Source organism: Pinus tabuliformis, chromosome 2_2 (genome assembly GCF_031772625.1).
Source record: "Pinus tabuliformis cultivar Carrire ecotype Pingquan chromosome 2_2, CPIR1, whole genome shotgun sequence".
NCBI lineage: Eukaryota > Viridiplantae > Streptophyta > Pinopsida > Pinales > Pinaceae > Pinus > Pinus tabuliformis.
In genome coordinates, this window is record NC_142300.1 from 407,784,209 (window position 1) to 407,808,493 (window position 24,285).

The 24,285-nt window shown below is 37.1% G+C and overlaps 1 pseudogene; it reads right to left on the reverse strand.

The window, feature by feature from the left end:
- Positions 1-14,889: 14,889 nt before the first annotated feature.
- On the reverse strand, positions 14,890-23,826 carry LOC149193015 (transcription elongation factor TFIIS pseudogene; annotated as a pseudogene).
- Between the last annotated feature and the right edge of the window lie 459 nt (positions 23,827-24,285).

Here is a 24,285-nt window from a genome sequence, read left to right on the forward strand (position 1 = left end):
GTGTATTTTTAAATTGTTTTGCAATATATTAGTTTTGAAATCACTTAGATAATTTTCGCTATATTAGAGTTGAAATCTATACTTATCAATTTTCCACTACTATTTCTTAAATCAATGCAGCTAATCATTTTGCATTGTATAATTATTTAAATTAATGCACCCAATATAAGCTATGGATTATCAATGTAGTAATATAAATGAAAAAGCAAATATTAGTAAATCATAGATTCCAACTTCACTTTCACCCTCCCACATAGCACTAAACACAACGACTATTCCAAACCATCTACAATACTAAGAAGTAGGATAAAATTTGAGCAAATGAAAATACTAATAGTTAAAGATACCAAGCCAAATCCATCCAGTTGTAGACCATAATAGAGATCATTGCAACATCAACAACGAAAAGTCACAAAATATGCTAGATCCATGCAGTTATAGATTTCAATATTGCAACATCATCCAACCAATTTAGCACTAATTTTCTTAACTTCAAAGAACATTTTAAATTTGTGCATTGAATTTTTCTCAAATTACTCTAATGGATGACTTTGAAGCTCCTACATTCTCCCGAGGCCTCAATTTTGAATGGAAACGTTGGTCATTCACTCTTGGCTATGACAATAATGACAGAGAATATGAAAACCCAACCATTTGTAACCAAGATCATGAAATCAAATGTCATCTAGAGATCATTGACATATCAGAATCGTTCCCTAGACCCCGGGGCTTCCAACGGTAGGGATCGAGCCCAGGAACTCAAGTTTTCCCAGATTAAGACATGAAGATCTACAGTGCTGCAATGAAGAGTCGATTCCAAGACTCAAGATACTAAGGCAACCACCCCTTCTAATCATAATATGATCCTCGCTACTAAATCCCACTATCAAAATTTAGGTCAAGGGATCGTACTCAGAAAACCCCAGATCAATTTCAATGATATTGAATATTTTTCCACAGATGACAAATTTCTTAGAGGTTAGTTGAAATTAACCCTCAAGCAAGAGAAATTTTATGTTTTAACTTCTACCTTGAACTCCTAACTGTGTACAAATTCATGATATGTGGGGAAAACCCTTAACGACATAGGTAAGTAACATGCTTTTTATTGTTAGTTCATTTTTGTAATTGCAATATAAACAATTGTTTTATTAGAATTCAGATCTAAATGGTAATATTAAATTTAGATTGTCAATATTATTCTAGTTGTCCTAGGAACGTGCTGCACACACACTAAAGAAAATTGTTAGTGTTATTGAAGAGATCAAAGATTCAAGATATGGCACAACTCAATTCATGTCACATGAGGCTAAATCAAAGGATCCATAATTCGTGTTCACAGATTATCTATTTGTAAGGGCAGGGAGAAAGGTATTCAAAGTAGTAGTAGAAACTTAAAAGAGTCTTGAGGATGGATATCAATCATAATATTTTTACAATATTTTGTATTTTGACAGTCTACGATATCGTTTTAGATACTTGGAAGCAAATTTCCAACAAACAACTTTCCTAAAAATGCAAAAAGTAAAGAAATTGACAAATTGCACAGTTGTTTTATTAGTACGAGTTGTAATCTATCATTTCAATGCGCTTTCACTGGAGATGCATATAGAAGGATAAATTAAATTTATATGCCTATAGAGATAGCCAAGAGAGTAAAATTTGCAGAGCGTGTAAATGCTTACAATAGGGAAAAATTGTAGAAAAATGTAGACTATGTTGACAAAGGAGGTAATTATTGTTGAAATGCATTCAGAAAAGCAATGAAGAAAGTTGAAATTAGTGAAGTGATCAACGTGGACTTCATGATGGGGATTTTATTTTGATTAATTTCCCTCCAGGTGTCCAAAAAAATTTATTGTAGGCATTAGAAACATACATACATCTGGGATCTACGGTGATTATTAATCCTCTCATAAGTTGGCCACTTGGTGCAGATTTTGATGGGGATTTCATTCATGTTATTTATCCCCAATCTTTAGAATATCAAGTTGAGCTTTTGTAGCTTCTAAGTGTGGATCAACAAATGTTTAGTTCCCATTATGGAGAGGCAAACATAGCACTGAGTGTTGATAGTAGATACATTGTTGGTTGTTTAGTCATGAGGATATGACCCCATAGTTAGGTAGGGAGGTTAGGTTCCCACAGTTGTTAGCAATCCCAGGAAGGACTATGTACACCCTAGAGCTACTCTAAATTTTATTTATTCAGTTGAAAGAAAAAAGATACATTGTTGGATGCCAATCTTCTATCTAGAAAATCTATGTTGGAGAAAACCACACTGAATCAGCTATCATTATGGACTTTTGGAACCTTGCTTGAACCAACAGTCACTATAGTGCATGATGGAGAACCATTTTGGATAGTTACCCAAATTATTCAGATGGCTTTACCTCGTAATTTAACTGTGAGGAGAATGAGCTTCTCATAAGGAACAATGAAATACTATTATTCAATGGTGATAAAACACAATTGCTAAGTTCTCTAACTCAAATTTTTAATGCAACTGTAAAATGAAAAGGTCCACGAGCGACAATGAATTGTCTGAATTCAGTTCAAAGTTTTTTTATTGAATTTTTAACCTTAAATGGTTTTAGTGCAAGTTTGAATGATTTGGTTCTTGGTCACTGTGCTTCATGGAGAAAGATATCTACGGAAGAGCTAGGAAATGAACTTACTAAAATTTCTAGGGTTATGAAGCATGTGAGGGGAGGAAGATATGATAATTCCATCATTTCCCAAGTGGAGAGGGATCTACTTGGAGTGCGGGAAAATGTTACCAAGGCTATTTACTCTTCAAGTTCATTTTTTTTTTCTGATGGTTGACACTGGAAATGCAAGATCTGCTAAGAAAGTGGTTCAACAGCTTGGCTTCTTAGACTTCAAATGTTTCGAGGAAAACATTTCCTATAGATTGGCTTAAAAATATTTTTTTCACATCATCCATTCATTGGTTCTCATCCTTTGCATCCAAACAAGAAATATGATTCGCCTATAAGTTTGTGGACTTTTAAATCATCCTATGTTTGTGGATTAAATCATTGCAAGGCATTTATTCATTCTATGTCCTCAAGAGAAGGTCTTTTCTATTAGAAGATGGGAATGAAAGAACTAGGAATTCTTTTTAAGAATCTAATGGCCTTTGTACTTGATCTAACGATTTTCTATGATAGGATGGTCAAAGATGCTTGTGGAAAATTTCTCATTCAATTTGAATATGTGAACATAAACTCTTTAGTAGCATGTAATTCCTCAATCAAGATGGAGTCTGGGAGTAGCTTGGATCATTCATCTCCAGGAGAACATTTAGGGACTCTGGTTGCTACAAAAATTGCAAACTTAGCTTACAAAGAACTTGTTGATTCCTATTTCCCCCCTGGACATCCTTAAGATAGTTGAGATCATGTTCCTTACCTGTCATTAATGTTCTATTTCAGTATGATTTCCTTTTGTAGAGTGGAAGGGATTAATTTGAAGCCAATGACAACAAGAAACATTAATGAGTAGATATAATTCTAATTTACAACCAAATGATATATGGGTAATTATTCACATGAGAAGATGTTATGCTGATGAAATGCATTTTGATGAGAAAGCAGCAAGAATTCAAGAATCTTTGAAGTGGATTCCTTTGAAATATTTTGCTCTCCAGTTTGTTGTTCAGTAAGTGGATCTCTATGTGGCACCTTCTATTTTAGTTCTGTTACACATAATCATAAAGGTGTCTTACTCTCCAGGTCAATCATGTAACCAATCTAATTCAGAATGCATTTTTGAATTTGAAGGTTGACCCTAATAAAAAATTGTGAATGAACTACTTGTTGTTTCAAAGTTTCTAGTTGATAATTGCCTTCAACATTAATATTAAACAAGAATACACCTTAGAATATTTGATATGCACTGTTCTCATGTTTAATGAGATCTCTTTAAAAATTGTGTAGTTCGAAATTTCAAACTAAATATGAATATCAAATCCATGATAATTGACACAAAGTGTAGTAATTTATGCAGTGATTTTCTTTGTTATTTTATGTTTTATCATTTAATGCAAATGAAATAGAAAGTGCAAACATTATAAACTTGTTTTGGTCTTCTACATGCAAAAAAAAAAAATTATATGTGGTAGACATGAGTTTCCTTCACACAACATTCACACTGGTATAAGAAACAATCATTTCACCTTCGACTTTTTGAGAATGTTTCATTAAGAAATTGAGTTGCTCAACCACATCCCTCTTCAAGTCACAAACACCTTTGCATATGAAGTACAAGGCTGCAAATATATTATTATTTTTGGATGTTTAGTGCAAGAATCTATTGTCAATCTGAACCCAATTTGAAAATCCCAATACCAAATCCATGATAATTGATAAAAAAAAATGCATTAGTTTCTATTTTGATTCTCTTTGTTCTTTTATATTTTAAATTTTAAATAAAACACAATAGAAAATGCATATGTGATAAACTATTTTTCATCTTCTATAAGCAAAAGGAAGATTTATTCATGGTAGACATGGACTTCTTTCACATAGCATTCACTGGTATAAGAAACAATCATTTTACCTTCTACCTATTGAGAATGTTTCATGAAGAAGAAATTGATTTTCTCAACCACATCTTCCTTTAAGTTACAAGTACCTTTGTGTTTTATGTACAAGACTGCAAATTGATTTTTGTTTTCAGAAGTTTAGTGCAAGAATCTATTGTCAGCCTAAATCCAGTTTGATTTCAATTATGAGGTTAGGTGGAAATCAATTTAAGCTCATTATAGATTTTGATAATCATGATTCCTTTGATGTTACAACAAGAATCTGTTATGATGGTGGAACATATCTCTTTGGATAAGAAGACTTCCAAAATACCATTGAGGCTTATTGAAACATTCAAGTAATATGCAGTACCCATTTATGTTAGTTTCAATCAATTTTCCATTTTCATCATGTTCATGGTTATAGGAAAGTACGTGGATGAGAAGTTTTTTAGAGTTGTAGCAAGGAATTGCTTTTCAATGATATTCCTTATAGTGTAGTTGCAATTGTTTCAGGTGAGGGGAGGAGGAATTGATATGGATGGGGAACTCAATGGCACAGCAGGCAGGGGAGTTTGGGTAGCTGCTGCATATCTGAATCACGATGGCGCAGTTGGATATGCTGCGCGAGTACACGTCTCCCTCGGTATAGGGCAGACATTATAATATTCCCTTCCTCTGTAACTAGGTTTTTTTACTCCGTTTTACTGTGCCTGGCTTTACCTGCTCAATGGTTTGCTACTTTGACCCCTAGCTCCATCGCCTGTTTTACTACTTGCTGCTCATTCCCTTGGCAGTTACCATAGGTAGCTGGTGATACAACTTACCTGATAGCGATGGACCTCGATCTGGTGGATTACTCGAAAGAACCGTTGGCGGAGGGTTCTATCTGGACGACCCCATGTTCTACTAAGCTAGGGTCACTCTCATTTAGCAATGAGCTGCATGAGACTATCTTCGGCCTCCCCTCCCTCTCAGGTCCATTTGACCACCAGGTGATCTTGTTGGAAGACCCTCCAACCTAGTCGTCCCTATCCACTCCCCCGTTGTCTCTATCATCCCTAGGGTTTGTATCGGGGTGCCTTAACCCTAACCCTCTGTCTCTTACCCCTGGTCATACCTCTCACCCCCCTCTGTTTTTTTTCCCTGCCACTCCTCCCATTCCATCCTCCACTACGGTCCCCCTAATTACGCTGCACACGTCCTCTCCCCATTCGAGTAGTTTCACCAATATTCCCCCCTTAGAGGATGCCATCCCAGTCGGCTCATCCCTTCCCCCCAAGAACCCCCCCATTTCGGAGTACACCTATGACCGTCAAGGAGACTCAACTGCTGAAGTGAGGGCCTGCAAGAAGACTAAGTGCTTCCGGACCAAAGTTGTCGACACTTTTCTCAAGCTCGAGGAGGACATTCAGCTTGGAGATACTATGGATTTCGTAGATAGGGTTCTAGTTGGAAGAATTCAGGGGTGAAACTATATAGTGGCTCACCTAAAAACATGGGTATCAGAGGTTTGGGGTCATCATTTAGCCGACCTGCCCTCAGTATAGACGTTCGTGAAAGGGTGGTTTGCCCTACGATTCTCGAGGCCAGACCACACGAACTGGGTCCTTTCATCCTATTGGCATTTCGAGCATGCCCCAGTCCTCCTGAAGCATTGGTCACCACTTTTCGACCCAGATACAGAGTAGCTAGGCATTGGCCCAATCTGGGTTAGATTACCAGGGCTCCCGTTACACTTCTGGTCAGAAGACATTTTCCGTCACATTGGGAACTCAATTGGCACATACATGGAATTTGATAAGTCTTATTTATCTACTGGCAAGATGGCTTTTGCTAGGATTCTGGTACATATGGATACTAGGGGAGGGTTACAGGAATACATTACCATACAATGGAGATCATTTACCCAGAAGCAGCCACTGGACTATGAAGGCATCCCTTATAGATGCCGCAGGTGCCATAAGGTCAATCATGTATATAAGGACTGCCCCTTGATTAACAAAAAGGGTCATCAACCGGAGGACAAAGACCAGGAAGCCCGTACCCCTCGGGACCAACCTCAGCCAGCTATGGAAGTGGAAGATCTCCCACAACATGTCCCAGCTAAAGTAGACAAGGCACACGAGAAAGAATCAAGGAAGAAGCATGGGAAAGCTCCACTTCGGCCTCCCTCCCCACCTCTGACAAGAGCTCGGGTGGCTATAGGGGATGCTCATTCCATGGGTATGTCAAATTTCCCTCTCTCTTTTTCTTATTCTACTTTTGTTTCTCCTGTATTGCCTCCCCCTCCTCTGCATGATAGGACCACGGACTCTTTGGTCGCTCCCCTCAATTTCTCCCTCTCTCATCCTCCCTGGCTCTTCCATCAACCCCCTATTGTTCAGCACTACTCCATAGCGCCTCCCCCTCCTGCTTACTCCTTCCCTCAGCCCTCCCTCTCTGGTGCACCCTCTCCCTCATTACCTATCCACTCTCACCCAGAATCCCATTACCCCCTGCGCTCTAGAATGCGATCTCAGGGCCTCGACATTATAGGTTTCGAGGTAGACTCCTTCCCCCCTCCTCCCAAACCCTAGGGGCGTCCTTCCCATCTATCCAAAGCTAAACATCAGGCCAGGGAGGATATTGCATCTAGCAAATAGAAAACAATTGACTGGGCCCTTAGAGTAGAGCAAACCCCTTTCTCCCCCCCTCCATGAAGCTACTCTCCTTCCGCTGTCGCGGGATGGCTAGCTCAGATAAAAAACTAGCCCTAAAGCATCTATTTGTCACAGAGCTTGTAGACATTATTTCCTACGAGAAACCCTCGGCTCAGTGAGCTCTATCACCCACCTACTTGAATCTTAGCTACCAGGCTGGAATTTCCACTCCCTTGATGCCATGGGTAGATCTGGAGGTTTAACTATGGGCACATGTAACTATTCCATTAAGACTCTGAGGGTTTGGGGAGGACGGGGGTACTTGGGAACAAACATCTACTCTCCCACTCTTGAAGCAAAATTCATAATCTTTAATGTATATGGTCCCTGTCAGGATAGAGCTATTTTTTGGAGAACTTTGCTTAATTCAACCCTCCTGCAATAAGACAACATTATCTTGGGGGAGACCTAAATTTCTCCTTAGGGTATGTGGAATCTTGGGTCAATCAAGCACAGTTGGATGCATATTCTGTTTTCTTTGAAAACATCCTAGAGACCCACAGCTTTATTGACATCCCCTCAGCCAAACTTCAGCCGACATGGAGGAAAAATAGATCAGGGGAAGCAAGCCTAGCCAGACGGCTTGACAGATTCCTCTTAAAAGAATACTTGGTCAATAGGGGATCCCATATCAGACAATGGGTGAGCACTGGAGGCCTATCGGATCATCGACCTATCTACCTAGAGCTGTAGGAAGTAATAGAAAAACCAAAGGCCTCGTTCAAATTTAACTCCACATGGCTACGGGATGAGGAATACATTAAATTGGTGACCGATTTTTGGAAGGCAAACCCTCCAGGAACAATAGGGAATCTCATGCATGATTTCTTGCATAATATGAAGGAGTTGAAGGCCCTATCCAAGATATGGGCAAGGAAGAAAAAGGAAGCGGAAGAGCTGACTCTCAGAACAGCAGAGAAAGATATATACTCCTTTGAGGAAGAGTCAAGAGGTACCATAATGTCTCAGGAGAAAAAGGACATATATTCCGCAACTCTGCTGAAGAGAAATCAAATCTTAAGAGACAGAGAAGAGAGTTGGTGACTTCGAAGCTGAGCCATCTAGCTGAAGGAGGGGGATGATAATACTAAATTTTATCACAAACATGCCAATGGGAGGAAGGCCATTAACACAATATGGGAGCTCAAAGATACCCAGGGACGATCAGTACAATCCTTCCGAGAGCTGGCAGCACTAGCATGTTCACACTTTCAAAATATCTACAAAGCTCCACCCAATGCTACCCTGGCTGAAGTAATGCGTATTGTGCAGCTCTTTCCCGGCTATGTAGATTAGGAGGCAGAACAGGAACTCTCACGAGAAGTCACACTAGAAGAGCTTGAAGATACTCTGAAGTGGCTAAAAAAGGACAAAAGTCTGGGGCCGGATGGATGGACAGTAGAATTTTACATCGCCTTCTTCAAGGTTTTAGGAACAGACCTCCTGTGAATCATAGAGGAAAGCAGAAGGAGTGGAAGGATACTGGGAGGCCTAAAATCCACTTTCATTGCTCTCATCCCCAAAGCTAATAAGCCCTCCTCCTTTGATGACTTCAGGCTTATATCCTTATGCAACTGCATATACAAAATTATAGCCAAGATTAAAGCCAATCCTGTCCCTCCACATATCCCATGAACAGTTTGCCTTTCTACATAATAGGCATATTCATGAGGCAATTGGTACTACTCAAGAACTCCTTCATTTTGTACAGCTTAGGAAACTAAAAGGAATGATTTTGAAGATAGACCTATCCAAAGCCTTTGATAAAGTCAACTGGCTATACCTCTGAATCCTATTAACTCAACTGGGATTTCCTTTTACTTTCATTAAGTGGATCATGAGCTGTATAACCAATGTTCCTTACAGTGTTCTCATAAATGGATCGACTTCCCCCTTCTTTCATGCTGAGAGGGGACTCAAGCAGGGATTCCCCCTATCCCCACTACTGTTCCTTCTCATCATGGAGGGCCTAAGCAGACTTATAGGAGAAGAACATAGACAGGGGAGAATCAGGGGTATCAAAATCACTGACATGACTATATTGACTCATTTTCTCTTTGTGGATGATGTGCTCATATTCCTCAATGGTGGCCTTGGTGATCTCACTGCTCTCCATCAAGCCATTGGTACCTTTCAAATGGCCACGGGGATGATACTGAACGAATCCAAATCCACTATAACAGCATCTGGGTGCTCCCAAAATGAATTACAATTCGCCCTAAGGAGATTCCCCTTTATTTCCCATCCTATAGAGGAAGGCCTGAGATACCTTGGCTATCGACTGAAGCCTTTTGGTTACAAAATTGTAGATTGGATCTGGCTCATTACTAAGGTAGAAAAATGCTTGAATATATGGTAACATAAATACCTATCCAGAGCAGGCAGGTTGGTACTGATCAAAGATGCTTTAGAACAAATTCCTGTATATTGGATGACCTTAGCCTAGATTGCTAGGGGCATTATGGATAGGTTGCAAAAATTTCTGCTATCGCTTTCTATGGAAGGGGAAACAGACATGGAAGTTTTTTTCCTGGACAAGATGGGAATCTCTGGCAATGCCTAAAAGATGGGGTGGTTGGGGGATCAAGAGACTGGACACATTTTCCAAAGCACTTGTAGCAAAGTTGGATTGGTAGCTAATCAATAACTGCAACCTTTGGATGAAGGTCATCACTTCAAAATACATCAACCGCTCAAACCCACTTGATTAGATTAGACAAGGACACCATTCTAGCGGGAACATATCAATTATCTAGAAGGCAGTTACAAAAGCTATGGACTTGATAAGAAATGGATTGACCTGGAGAATCGATCTAGTTCCCTGGTGTGCATAGGAGAAGACCCCTGGATAGGTTGTGGCAATGCTCACAGACTCCTCGAAGAGCTGAGAACACATCTAACAGAACAAGGTATAACTCATATATGCCATATAGCGGACAACGGTCGATCCTCTCTGACACAACAGGCCTAGAAATCTGGATTAGCTCTAAATATTCCCCCGCCCTGGCAACAAGACTAGAAAGACTACATATCTGCACTAACAGAGGCCCATATCAGGATCTCAGAAGGAGATGATGAGCTCATTTGGGCCTTTTCCAAACATGGATATTATGCCCCCAAGATCGGATATCTAGTTCTAATGGATCCCCTCAAGCCACTAGCCCCTGAGCCTTGGTGGAACCTTTTATGGAAGTTAAAAGCAGCCCCAAGAATGAAGTTGCTTCTATGGTCTATACTGAACAACAAGGTCCCGACGGGAGCAAACCTAATGAAACGATCTTTCTCAGGGCCATTTTGGTGCCACCTTTGCAAAAACAACAATGAAGACACAGAACACCTCTTTCTGGATTGCCCTATATCGCAAGAGCTATGGAATGGATATCTCTCAGCGCTCTCCATTCACTGTCGATGGCATGACAACAACTTAAAGGATGCATGGAATAATTGGTGGAATGATACCACTAGCAAGGAAAGGAATATACCTCTGCTCATCTGCTGGGCACTATGGATAGCTAGGAATCAAATTATTTTTCAGCAAAAGTCCCCCTATTGGCCCTCCATCCTGAACAGAACCTTAGCGGAGTATCATACAATTCCTGAAGATACCACACAAAAATAGCACAAAAATATAGAGACAGAGATCATCAACTTCTCCATACCATGGGCCTACTTTGATGGATCAGCTCAGGAATCAGGTTGTGGAGGTGGAGTAGTACTGCACTTATCAGCAACACATACCTATAAAATCCAAATGGGTTTGGGTAGAGGAACAAATAACTATGTCGAGCTTTTAACTGCTAAATATCTCGTCCAATACGCTTTATATAAACAATGCACAAATCTGCAATTATATGGTGACTCAAAACTAGTTATTAACTGGATCAACAAAAAACACATCTGCAATGCATATACATTGAAGCATATTCTGGATGAGATTCATAGACTCATCATGTCTTTTGACTCTTTCACTTGTCATCATATTTACAGGGAGCGGAACTCCATTGCTGACCACTTATCCAAAGAAGCAGCGCTCAGGGATGACGACATATGGATGATATGTGAGGAACAAGGTGGTGCTGCCTATCAACACTATCACAGACCCTTCATAGAGTCTGAATATTTCTGAAGCATCATTGCAAGGGACATGATTTTTTTATATCATCTTTTTTGCTTATATTGTAAATATTTATCAAAACTTTTATAATATCATACCCTCTCTACGAAGAGACTAGATAGCTCTCTTTTTTTGTTCATTCTCATATACTCCCTGTGTGGAGGAATGCACAAAAGTATTTCTATATTTTGAATAGGAAATGCCTCACTCAAGTAATGCCCTGCATATACAAAATGTAATTTTCTCCTATAATGAAAATTACAACTTTTTCCACAGGAAAAAAACTGTTTTAGGTGAGTTCCTTTATGATGTAGTGAGAAAGTATTGGATTCAAGATGATGTTATATTCTTCAAGGATGTACCTCCAAGATACCATTGAGGCTTCTTGAAATGAATATGGGTTCCCTTCTATGTAAATTAGATTATTCCTTCCTCTATCTGCATTATATTCCTTTCATGGTTTGAAAAAAGTACATGGACAAGGTGGAAGCTTTATAATGTTAGAAAGGTACAACATTTTTATTATTGTCCTTGTATCTCAACAACTATTATAGGTGAGTCCCTTTGAGATTTATTGTTAACTGTTTAGTATTTAAGAGTTGTAATATATCATCTCAATGTGTTGTAATTGGAAATGCACATAGAAGGATAGTTGAAATTGGTATATCTATAGAAATAGCCATGAGAGGAACATTTGCAAAAGATTGTACAAAAGGGACAATGTAGAACCTATCTTGACTAAGGAGGTAAGTTTTGTCCAAATTCATTTGGAAATACAATGAAGAAATTTGAAATCGATGAAGTGATTAACCGTGGACTTCATGATGGGGATTTTGTTTTGATTAATCATCCTCAAAGTGTCCACAAAAATTCCTTGGAGGCATTAAATGCATACATAAGTCTGGGCTTTACAATGATGATTAACCCTCTCATATGTTGGCCACTTGGTGCAAATTTTGATGGGGTTGGCATTCATGTTTTTCTCCCCAATCTTTTAAATCTTAAGCTAAGATTTCTCAGCTTCTATGTGTGGATCAAAAATCGTTTAGTTCCCATTATGGAGAGGCAAAAAACACTGAGTGTTGATAGTAGATACATTGTTGGCTTCCAAGCTTCTATCTAGAAAATCTATGCTGGATAAAACCACACTGAATCAACTATGAATGTATACTTCTAAAACATTTCATGAACGATTAGTCACTAAAGTGAATGATGGAGGGAATTTTTGGATAGCTAGCCAACTTCTTCATATGGGTTTACCTCTGGAATTGAACAGTAAGATGAATGGGCTTCTCATAAGAAATAGTGAAATAATATTATTGAATGGTGATAAAACCCAATTGTTGAGTTCTTTGACTAAATTCTTTAATGCAATTGTTAAGTTTAAATGTTCATGAGCGACAGTGAAGTGTTTGAATTCAGTTGAACATTTTTTTTATCCTTTGATGGTGTTAGTGAAGGTTTGGATGATTTGGTTCTTTCTCATTGTGTTTCTCAATGAAAGATGTTTACAGAAGATATAGGAAATGAACTTACTAAAATTTCTAGGCTTATGAAGAATGTGAGGGGAGGAAGATATGATAATTCCATCATTTTCCAAGTGGATAAGAATCTACTTGGAGTGTGGGAACATGTTACCAAGGCTATTTCTTCTTCAAGTTCCTTTTTTCTGATGGTTAACAGTGAAAATGCAAGATCTACTAACAAAGTGGTTGAAAAACTTGCCTTCTTACGGCTTCATATGCTTCAAGGGAGGAAAACGTTTCCTAGAGATTGGCTTAAAAAAAAAATTCACATCTTCCATTTAATGTTTCTCATCCTTTGCAGCTACATAAGAAATATGATTTTCCTTAAGTTTGTGGAATTGTTAAATCATCCTATGCTTTTCAATTAAATGCCTTTGAGGCATTTATTCATTCTATCTCTTCCTAGAGCACTCATAGTATCATTATGAACGTTTTTTTGGATGGGATTCCGGTTAGTTGGGGTTTACATCAGGCCCAAGGAGGGGGGGTTTTCCATGGTTTTGGTTAAACTCGATCAATTGGATAAACATAAACTGGGACTGGGTAAAATGCAACTGAATATGCTTATGCCTTCGCTGGTGAAACTCCTGCCTTTGTCCCTTATGATTTGGGGTATCAATCTCGATTTGTGGTATATGCATCTATTGGTGCTTAGTATACCTAGTCCAGATAGTGGGTTAGCTTATACGCTACTAGTTCCAGTCCCTGATCAAAATCAAGGCGCAGGAACAGTAGTCGACCCAACAGCAGTAATCAAAATTTGCTATGATGGGGTGGTGAGAGATGGTTTTTGAAAATTTCTCATTCAGTTTGGGAACACAAACTCTTGAGTAGCATGTAATTCCTCAAACAGGAGGGAGTCTGGGAGTAGCTTGGATCATTCATATCCAAGAGAATAGGTAGGGACTCTGGTTGCTACAAAAATTGCAAACTCAGCTTACAAAGCACTTGTTGATTCCTTTCAAAAATGTATTTACCCTTGGGACATCCCTAACGTAGTTGAGATCACATTCCTTACGTGTCATTAATGTTCTATTTTAATATGATTTCCTTTTGTGTGGTGCTATAGGGCTGAATTTGAAGCCAATGAAAACAGGAAACGTTAATGAGTAGATATAATCCTACATTACAACCAAATGATCGATGAGTAATTATTCACATGAGAATTTGTTGTGTCGATGAAGCACATTTTGAGGAGAAAGCTGCAAGAATTCAACAATCTTTAAAGAGGATTCCTTTGAAATATTTTTCTCTCCAAATTATTGTTGACTAAGTGGGTCTTTATGTTTCACCTTTTGTTTCAGTTGTGTTACACATAATCATAAAGCGGTCTTACTCTCCACGTCAATCATCTAACCAATCTGATTAAGAATTTATTTTTGTATGTGAAGGTTAACCCTGAGAAAAAATACAAATGAACTACTTGTTGTTTCAAGGTCTCTAGTTGATGTCTCTCTTCAATTTTAATATTAAATAAAACTACACCCTAGAAGCTTTGATATTCAATGTTCTCATGTTTAATGGGATCTATAAAAATTGTGCAGTTATCAATTTCAAACTAAATGTGAATATCAAATCCATGATAATTGTAACAACTGAACCTAAGGCTCAAAACACTTACAGGTCTTTTATTCAATGACGCTAAACTATCAGGAAGGGCATCTAATGCATACACAACAATTATTTTGATTACCAACATGGATGAAATACCGTTTTCATTCATATAAAATGAATAGAAAAAATATAATTCGGTACTTTTCCTTAGAATGTTACAGTTAATTGTGTTTACTTTCTTAAGAATCCATTGTCTAACTTTACACCATGACATGCAATTATTGCAAAGATCTTGACAAACCTAACTAATCATTTATACCTACTGTCAAGTAAATATGTAACAAATATCAATTTTCAATCAAGGGTGCCATTAAGAGTTTTAACCAGCAAAGGGTAGGCAATGAATCTCTAGATCTCACTAACCTAATTCTGCCCTACCTACCAAGCTTCCAGTCTGGCTTGAAATTAGCAAAACTTCCAATGGTTATTATATTTTACACATGTGACAAATGTAGTCATAGGTTCATCTTCACTTCTTCTTTGGAACTGATAGTAAGTACACTTCCGCTAGCCACATTTACCACACTTGAATTAATCTGTTATAGCTTTAAGCTTTATCCCACACTCACACTCAAAAAGTGCCTTGTCTTTGATCTGTTTGTTCTCGAGCTTTCTTTGATCACTAGCCATTTCTTCCATTGTCATGACAATAAGTTTCTCTGGCTTAATTTCCCCAAGAAGAACTCTCCTTCTCAAATCTGAATTGTTTTCATCTTCCAAGTTGAACATGATGGACCTATATTTCAATCTTTGGGCTCCAATAGACAACCCTAACTTTTCAAACATCAATGTCTCGACAGAAACTGCAACTCGTACTCAATCACATGCATTTACTCTCACCAGGTTGTCACCCTTGGCTTCGTTACCTACTTTGGAAAAAACCTCATGAAGAAGCTCACAAATCATGTATCGTACTATGTTAATACACCTAATCATACTTGTCAGCTTTGGAGGGCCATTTGAAGAGGACGATATCTTATTATTGCTGATAGATGCTTCTTCTTCCTTGGGTTTCTTCTCAACATTTATAGACTCTCGCTTAACAGCATTGATCTCCAATTTAATAGTCTTGGACTGCTTATCTTCTAACTTTGTAGCTTTGTTTCCATTGTTAGCAAGAGTTTCTATTGTCACAGCCTTCTTCCAAGAATCAAGTAAGCCAGCGGATAACACAAATACTTTCTTGAGGATTCTTTTTGAGATGTCGGAGGCATTTTCCAACCTGATAATCGAATTATCATAACAAAATTAAGTTACTAGCATCCATAAGAAAATAGTCCTATGAAAAAATTTGCACACTCATGAACTAAACAATTTTCCTTGACTGCTTTAAATCAAAGAAAAAGATAACTTTAAAAGGCCCATTAAACTTAGAGAGAGGCATTAACAAAATTAGTGGACTTCGAAAGAGAATGAGACTAAACATTCAAGATAGAGGTAAATTTTTAAGATCCCTATTCAAAGATAAAGGAAAAGAGCAAAGAAAATGAAGGAAAAAATAAAATTATACAAATAATACCAATACTTTTCTTTCAGATATGTTCTCCATGGTACAAATCCTAATGAAGTACCCAAAGTAAAAGAAACTTTACATTATAGCTCACAACAACCATCCAGATAGGCATGTGCAAAACAACTATCTTCAAGAAGTAAATCTAGACTTACATTCTTCAATTTATGTCATAACATAAACGTATTTTAGTGTAAGAAAAAGACTGAAAGCAAATGTCACACACCGCATGTTAAATTTAAAATTAAAATCAATAAAAATGTGTGCCAACATAATACTTTTAGAAAAGCATGTTCTTGAATTCTACACCACAAAATGCAGCAATCAAAGGAGACGTTTTCATAAGGGTACGAATAAACAATCTAAAGCTTACACATCCAACTCTGTTTAAAACTTACAAGTTACAAATTTACTGATAACAGCCTCTACAGTACACCCACTACCCGCACAATATGATACCACTGTACTGAGGAATCTGATAACAAAAATCTTAAATCATACAAAAAATATTGTTAAAAATGTTGTAATGAGACATGATGAATATGGAGTGGATATAAATAACCCTGGAAGAACAAATCCAGAGAGGCCTTGTTATCACCTCAAATTACAAAACTTCTAATAAACACTAATGACACAATGAAAATGTTATCTCTAGAAATTAATTAAACAAGAAAACAAAAGAAAACTCTCGACTTAGTCATGGAAAAATTCTATGGGGATTGAAAGCTCACCTTAGGCTCATAGACAATGTTGTTAATAGTAGCACATAGTCCATTCACATTAGGAAACTAAAGGCACTACTTGATGGGAAAACAATTTATTTGATAGGATTGTATTCTCACCCACCAGGCATTTGCTTAAGGTGACTGGCATTTTTACAAATAAGGGGGCTGATATGGCAAGGATATGAAAGCATTCAAATTGAAAAAAGTGGGTGTGTGGTTAGAGAGAGGTCTCTTTCTCATTCATTTCCACCAGTGAAATACTTCCCTGAGAGTAATGGTTGCAAAATAGGAGAGAACCCAATTGGTAATTCTTCTTCAGAAAGTCTTAGATCTAAAAGACAAGGTTTCTGTGCCTGAGTATTGAATTTCAGACACGAACATCAGGAGCATGAGTTTTAAGAAAACCTGTAAGTTTTGACTGCAAACAAAAACTCAAAGATTGACTTGCATACTCAGGGTCTTAAGATTGAATGGCATGATTCTAAACCTCATAACTTCGAAGACAATAAAATATGAATGGGGATCCAAATCCAAAAAAGAGGAAGATGGATGCAGCAACTAAAATATTACCAATTCAAGTAACCAGCTAATAAAGTTGAGGATAAGCATTGCTGCTACCAATGCAGGTAGAGTGGAATTACCAAAAACTAAATATTAGATTCCTTCCATTTTTGCCCTGTATAACACCCACTTCATTATCAATATTCTCTGTAATTTTCCTTGAATTCCATGTATCGGTTGGTGAATCTCTAGTGGAAAGCCTAATAGAGAGTTTAAAAAATGGAACGACTTTAGCCAAAATAGAAGAGAAATGTTGAATTGTCTCAGAGGGCTCAGGTTAGCACCTACTAACCTACTCCAAATATTTCCTAGAATTTATGCAAAAAGTAATGTCAGACAAATAGAGAAATCTAAAAACCTAAAAGTGCAGTAGCCTCCACTAATGTGGAATCAAACCAAATACAGTAAGATCATAACATGGTCAAACTCGATACAGACAATAAAACAGAAAAATATTAACATAGATTCAAAGCTAATACAAGGAGCAAGATAATTACTTCATCTATTAGATTTGATGCTGACAAATACAAGGGGAAGCCCTCTATTTATAGCAACCTGGGAGGAGTCCAGCATTTAAGAAGGATAGTTGGAAAGCATACAAGTATTTAATTATTTACCCAAGTTAACTTACAATTGTTTGTACACTAACAAACCCCTTAAGTGAAACTTAGGTGAGTATTAAAAAGTAGGCTAAATTCAAAAAATGGGTCATCGCTACATGGCCATGATAGGTACCCATGTACAAAATGCTTATAACAATTGAAAAAGATAAGGGGGGATCATTTTGTTGTGGACAATAGAGCACCATATGTTGCAATTGAATAAAATCAATGCATAATAGTCTTCAAATTTGAGGTTGACATATTCAATACCATTATGTCTCTAACTCTCTACAAACATTTGATAAACATTTCTAGATTGCTTCAAGAAAAGTGTCAAAAGCCTCACTTTTGTTCTTTAAAAATTAGACCCAAGTTTGTTTGGAGTTTTCATCAATGGATGTAAGAAGATAACGGGCCTTTTGAAATGACAAGGTAGGAATAAGACCTGAAACATCATTGTGAACAAGTTTAAGACCTTTATAAGCTCTTCAAGATTTGTCCTTAACAAAATTACCTTCAGGATTCTTGCCAAGAACACACCTAGTACAAACACCATGAAAAAGAGAAATAAACATATGATTAGTGACCAAAGTTTACATATTTGATAATCAAAGAAAGAGTTTAAGTGAACAAATCTCATGTCATAATTTAGTTAACTCATTTGAGTGACCAACTAATACATTGATAGGAGGCTCCACTACAAAATGAGAAAATAAGTTCAAGTGTGCATGGTGATCCACTTTCTCTATGGTAACAATTTGTGAAGGGTGCTCAATTTCATGAAACAAAAATAAAGAGTAAACAAGATTTTTTTCCTTGAAAAAAAAATTGCAATTTGATAAATTGAGAGAAAATTAGTTGAAAGACTAGAAACATATAGAACATTGTTGATCATGTCATGTATCATCTCAATGGAACATTTCCCTTGAAGAAGTAAACATGAAGAGTTTCCCATAAAGATATGCTCTGTATTACATGAATTAATGGAAGAAAACAAATTATTAGGTGCAGCCATGTGATGGGTTGCTCCATAATCAATTATCCATTTAGGTAAGAAGAAACTGCAATAACAGAGATCAGTTTAGCATTTCTAGTATGATTTCCAAAAGAAGATAGATTGACAATTAAATCATGTTTCTTCATTTTCGAAGCGAAGGAAACCAATTTCTAGAAACGAGATTTTGAATTACCTTTCCATAAAAAGCACATTTATGAGGTCTATTATTTCCTTTAAAATCTTGTTTCAATGAGGGATTTGAAAAGTTAACACTCCTTTGTACTTTTCATTTGTTTCCCTTAGATGCCTTTTTATGTTGTATCCTTGATTTTGAAGGTGAGATAGCTATAAAAATTCCATAGCCAAGAGCACCCATTTCGATGAGTTTATCCTGATCGCAAGTAGTTGTTCAATAAAAGCATCAAAAGAAGGTAGAATCATAGAAGCTTGGCCCAAGGCATCTTGAGTTAAATATAAATGTGGAAACAAACAATGAATAAAACTCACCTAACTTATATAGCACTGCCAAAATGAGTTGTTCATCACTTTTCTGAATTTTACAATCTTTAATTGAGGCCAGAGAGATAGAACTTGGAAATGTAATCTTAAGTAGTATCAAAATTACTAGGATTGAGAGAAATTAATTCATTTTCCAATTGATGACCACAAATTGCATCCATTTTTCCAAGATGCTTCCATCCCTATGTCTATCATTTAGAACCAAGATACAGTGCATTCATCTATTTGAAATCTGAGTGCCTTTAGAGCTAGAACTTTGTAGCATTACTTGCAAGAGTATCAAACTTGAGGGCTTCCTTTGAAGACAAAAAGAAAGAGGAGTGTGTATAGGGATGTGCAGGACATATGGTTTATACGTCCACACATTTTGAGGGCATGCCAATAGAAATGTCATTTTTGTTGGATACACTGGCATTGGTTAGTGTCAAAAAAGTTATCTTTCAAATATGTTGTTTTCATGAAGTAATATTTTCAACCAAGACGATAAAGACATGGCATGCCTAGTACATAGTGGTGTTATTTCTTTCATGTATTTGTGATTTATTAGTATTACACCACTTATAACTTCATTAGGTAGTTTCTTGTTTAGTAATATATTACAACAATGACTTTTTAAAGGAAAACAATTTCTGTCTGTTTGAACACCATAAACTCGAAGGAAATTTAGCTTTGAATTAAAAAAATAGAATATATTTTGAAAAACATGTCTTTTGATAAAATATTATATAGGCCCATTTCCCATAAAGATATTCTATGTATGGCATGAATTAATGGAAGAAAACAAATTCTTAGGTGCAGCCATGTGATGGGTTCCTCCATAATCAATTATCCATTTAGGTAAGAAGAAACTTGCAACAACAGAGATCGGTTTAGAATTTCTTGTATGATTTCCAAAAGAAGATAGATTGACAATTAAATTGTGTTTCTTCATTTATGAAGCGAAGACAACCGATTTCTAAAAATAAGATTTTGAATTACCTTTCAATAAAAATCACATTAAAGAGGTCTATTCTTTCCTTTAAAATCTTGTTTCAGTGAGGGATTTGAAAAGTTAACACTCCTTTGTACTTTTCACTTGTTTCCCTTAGATTCCCTTTTATGTTTTATCCTTGAATTTAAAGGTGAGATAGCTATAAAAATTCCACAGACATGAGCACCCATTTCGATGAGTTTATCCTACTTGCAAGTATTTTTTCAATAAAAGCATCAAAAGGAGGAAGAGTCACGAAATCTTGGCCCAAGGCATCTTGAGTTCAATATAAATTTGGAAAAAAACACTGAATAAAACTTGCCTAACTTAGAGAGGACTGCCAAAGTGACTTGTTCATCACTTTTCTCAATTTTACAATCTTTTAATTAAGGCCATAGAGATAGAACATGGAAATGAAATCTTAAGTAGTATCAAAATTACTAGGATTGAGAGTAATCAATTCATTTTCCAATTGATGACCACAAATTTCATCCATTTTTCCATGATGCTTCCATCACTTTGTCTATCATTTATAACCAAGATAAAACACATTCATCTATTTGAAATTTCAGTGCCTTTAGAGCTAGAACTTGTAGCAGTACTTGCAAGAGTATCGAACTTGAGGGCTTGCTATGAAGACACGAAGAAAGAGGAGTGTGTATAGGGAAGTGCATGACACTGTTTGATAATTCCACTAATTTTGAGGGCATGCCATTAGAAATGTCGTTGTTGTTGGATACACTGGCATTGGTTAGTTTTAGAAAAGTTCTCTATCAAATATGTTGTTTTCATGAAGTAATATTTCCAACCAAGAGGATAAAGACTTGGCATGCCTAGGACATAGTGGTGTTATCTCTTGCATGTATTTCTGATTTATTAGTATTCAAACACTAATAAATTTATTACGTAGCTCCTCATTTAGTAATATATTACAAAAGTGAATTTTTAAAGGAAAAAGATTTTGGTTTGTTTGAACTCCATAAATTGGAAGGAAATTTAGCTTTGAATTAGAAAGATGGAATATATTTTGAAAAGTATATTTTTTTATAAAATATTATATAGGCACATTGCATGATCATTAAAAAAAACAGCCATGACAATAAGAAATGATTTTGGACACAATGAATTACATAACTCTCCAGCTCAAAAACATGTTAGCATATTCAGTTTTGTCTACATTAGAGAAAATAGAATGAGTAACATTATGTTTGCTTTGAATATTTATATAATCATTTCAGAGATTCTAAATGGAAATTGCATGTGCTAATCTCGCTCAATTAATTACAGGGAAAACAAGGGGCATGTATAATTTCTTTGCTTTTGGGAACTGGATTCCTTTTCTCCCAGAATGGTATGCTGACAATTGAATATTACTATGTTGAATCTATATTCCCGGTTAGTATCGCAATGTACAAAGTTTTGTATTATTATTTTCTAGTTTATTGTTGTAATCTTGTGTCAACAATACTTTGTTCCACCCATTAGATTTCTACATACCTATTTTATTGTTGAAGTGTCACTGCTTCTTAAAGATAACTAGAGGAAGTGATACAACTACAAGAGTGAAGCATGAAACATTCTTAATAGAAATTGCTAGCTCTGATGTGTTTAATTATGTTAGATAAAATCAAAATTGCAATGTACCATAAGCATGGGAATTCAAAATATTGGGATAGAAATGTGTGCATTTATTTGAATTTATTACTTTAGCTTAAGATAACATTTCATGAACAAATGTTGTACACTGAGAACATCATAGGTACAAAATTTATTTTATGGTGACGTTTTATTTTGTTTGTTTATATAGGTCATCTAGCAACATATTGGCCACTATTTCCCAACCATAGAAAACTTGTTCGAGTTTCTTGCTTTTATGGGGAAAAATGACATTAACAATATCATTGATGTTGAGGTATATATCGTATAAATCTTTTATAGTCTACTTTAGTTTATATTCCAATGTTCATCGACTTTCATGTCTTATACTTTGCATTGTATCTGTTTTTTTTTTTTTTTAAGGAAATGAACTCAATATTGATGGTAAGAAGCAAGAATTGAAGAAAGAGGAGAACAATAACACTAGAGCGACAAAACACAAATTAAAGAGAGAGAAGAGAACTGGTCTAGTGGTACCCATAGAGCCAATATCCCACACAACACACACATAAATACTAATGGTCAAATCTTCAGAGTTGGTGAATTCACTTGAAATGCCTTGGCAACACAATGATAATGTTTTGAAGCGATGAAACAATATTTCATGTGTAAATTGTACTCCAACCAATATTAAGTTGGAAACTCATATTGTAATACTTGACATTTTATATAATATAATTTATGTGGTTGGAATTATTTATAGTTTCACTTGATATTACTTAGTATTGTAATTAACATATGTAACTTTGCGTTTTCATATTATATGAACATGTACATTGTATGCCATTTTTTTTTAATTTAGTTGCAAAATCATACTAATTAATTTATGTTGATTAATAATGAAAACATAAAACCAGTCTAAAACTACTAAATTAATAGTTTATGTTTATTAATGATGAACACATAAAATGAACTCCAGCCATACCCCTGATCTTGGAAGGATGGAAGGACGTACCCATATTACTGAAACTTAGAGGCAAGGGCATTCGAAAGATAGATAGCAGGGCAGGACGGGCTTTGACATTGCCTGAAATCATGCTTACTTGGGACGCGCTTAGACCTTAGGGAGAGCAATTGAGTGAGGGAACGCATCTTCGATGGATCGATGGGAAGACAGACAGGGATAGAAAAGAAGGGGAGGTACAGAGGCACGGGGGCTTGTAATCAGGTGGCTTCCTTCCGTCCGGCTTGTAACCAGGCGGCTTCCTTCCGTCCGGCTTGTAACCAGGCGGCTTCCTTCCGTCCCACGGTCTCTGCGGCTTCCTTCCGTCCCGTGGTCCCTCAAGTTTCGTGACACCCCTATTCCTTCTTCTCGCCCCTCTTTTCACTTCCATATAAGTTTCCAACCGCCGGCGCTGCCGATCCGGGTTTTTCAAGAATTTCCCCACGATGAAGTCATATTCTGCGGCATCTTGCTCAAATACTTCCGCATCAATATTACCTCTCTGAAAGGCGTGCTCGATGCTCTCGGATAAGATTCTTTTACACAAGCGGTCCCACCCCGCTATCCCCCTAACCTCGACCTGGACGGACGAGGCGACAACAGCTCGGATTCTCTCTCGTAGGCGGCGGCGTTTGGTATGCCCATGAATTTTGAGGGCCCCGTTATAAACTATACTCTCGAAACCCTTATCCGTCTTACGGAGGGTGAAGCCCTCGACCAATGCAAACCCGTGGACATCGGGAAAATGTTTCTTGTCCGTCGCCAGGGATACCTTGCGCGTCCAATTCAATTCTTTCATAACACGCTCCGACATTGGAAATATAGTTATCTGCCAGAATTGGTTGTCTTTTGCTCTCATTGTTCGTTCAGATGAAAATCTCACCATCTAGGGGCCCGTTTCCCTAGAGGCATACCGAAAAAACGATAGAGAAACCCTCTCCTGGACAGTCGAGTGTGCTTACGCACCCTCACCATATGAATAGTGAGTGACTCCGTCCCTTCTTTATTTCGAAGTTGATATTAGTTTCTCTATCTGGTGGAAAGAAAGTGACCATCCTGACCCTCACTTAGGAGGGAATTAGCTCTAACGGAGTGCTGTTTCGCCGAGAGAGCGCTTCTCCCAAAGTTCCTAGAGCTCAAGCGCTTCGCCGTGCCGAAACTTGATCGAAATGACATATATAATGTAGAGCAAGAGCCAATGAATTTCTCACAGAATCATGAGGCCCAGAGAACTGGGGAGGAAGGGGGGGTAGGGGGGGATGATATTATGGAGTCGAGGTTGCAAGCTCACCCCTGTTGATCCGGGGGAGGGAGAGCC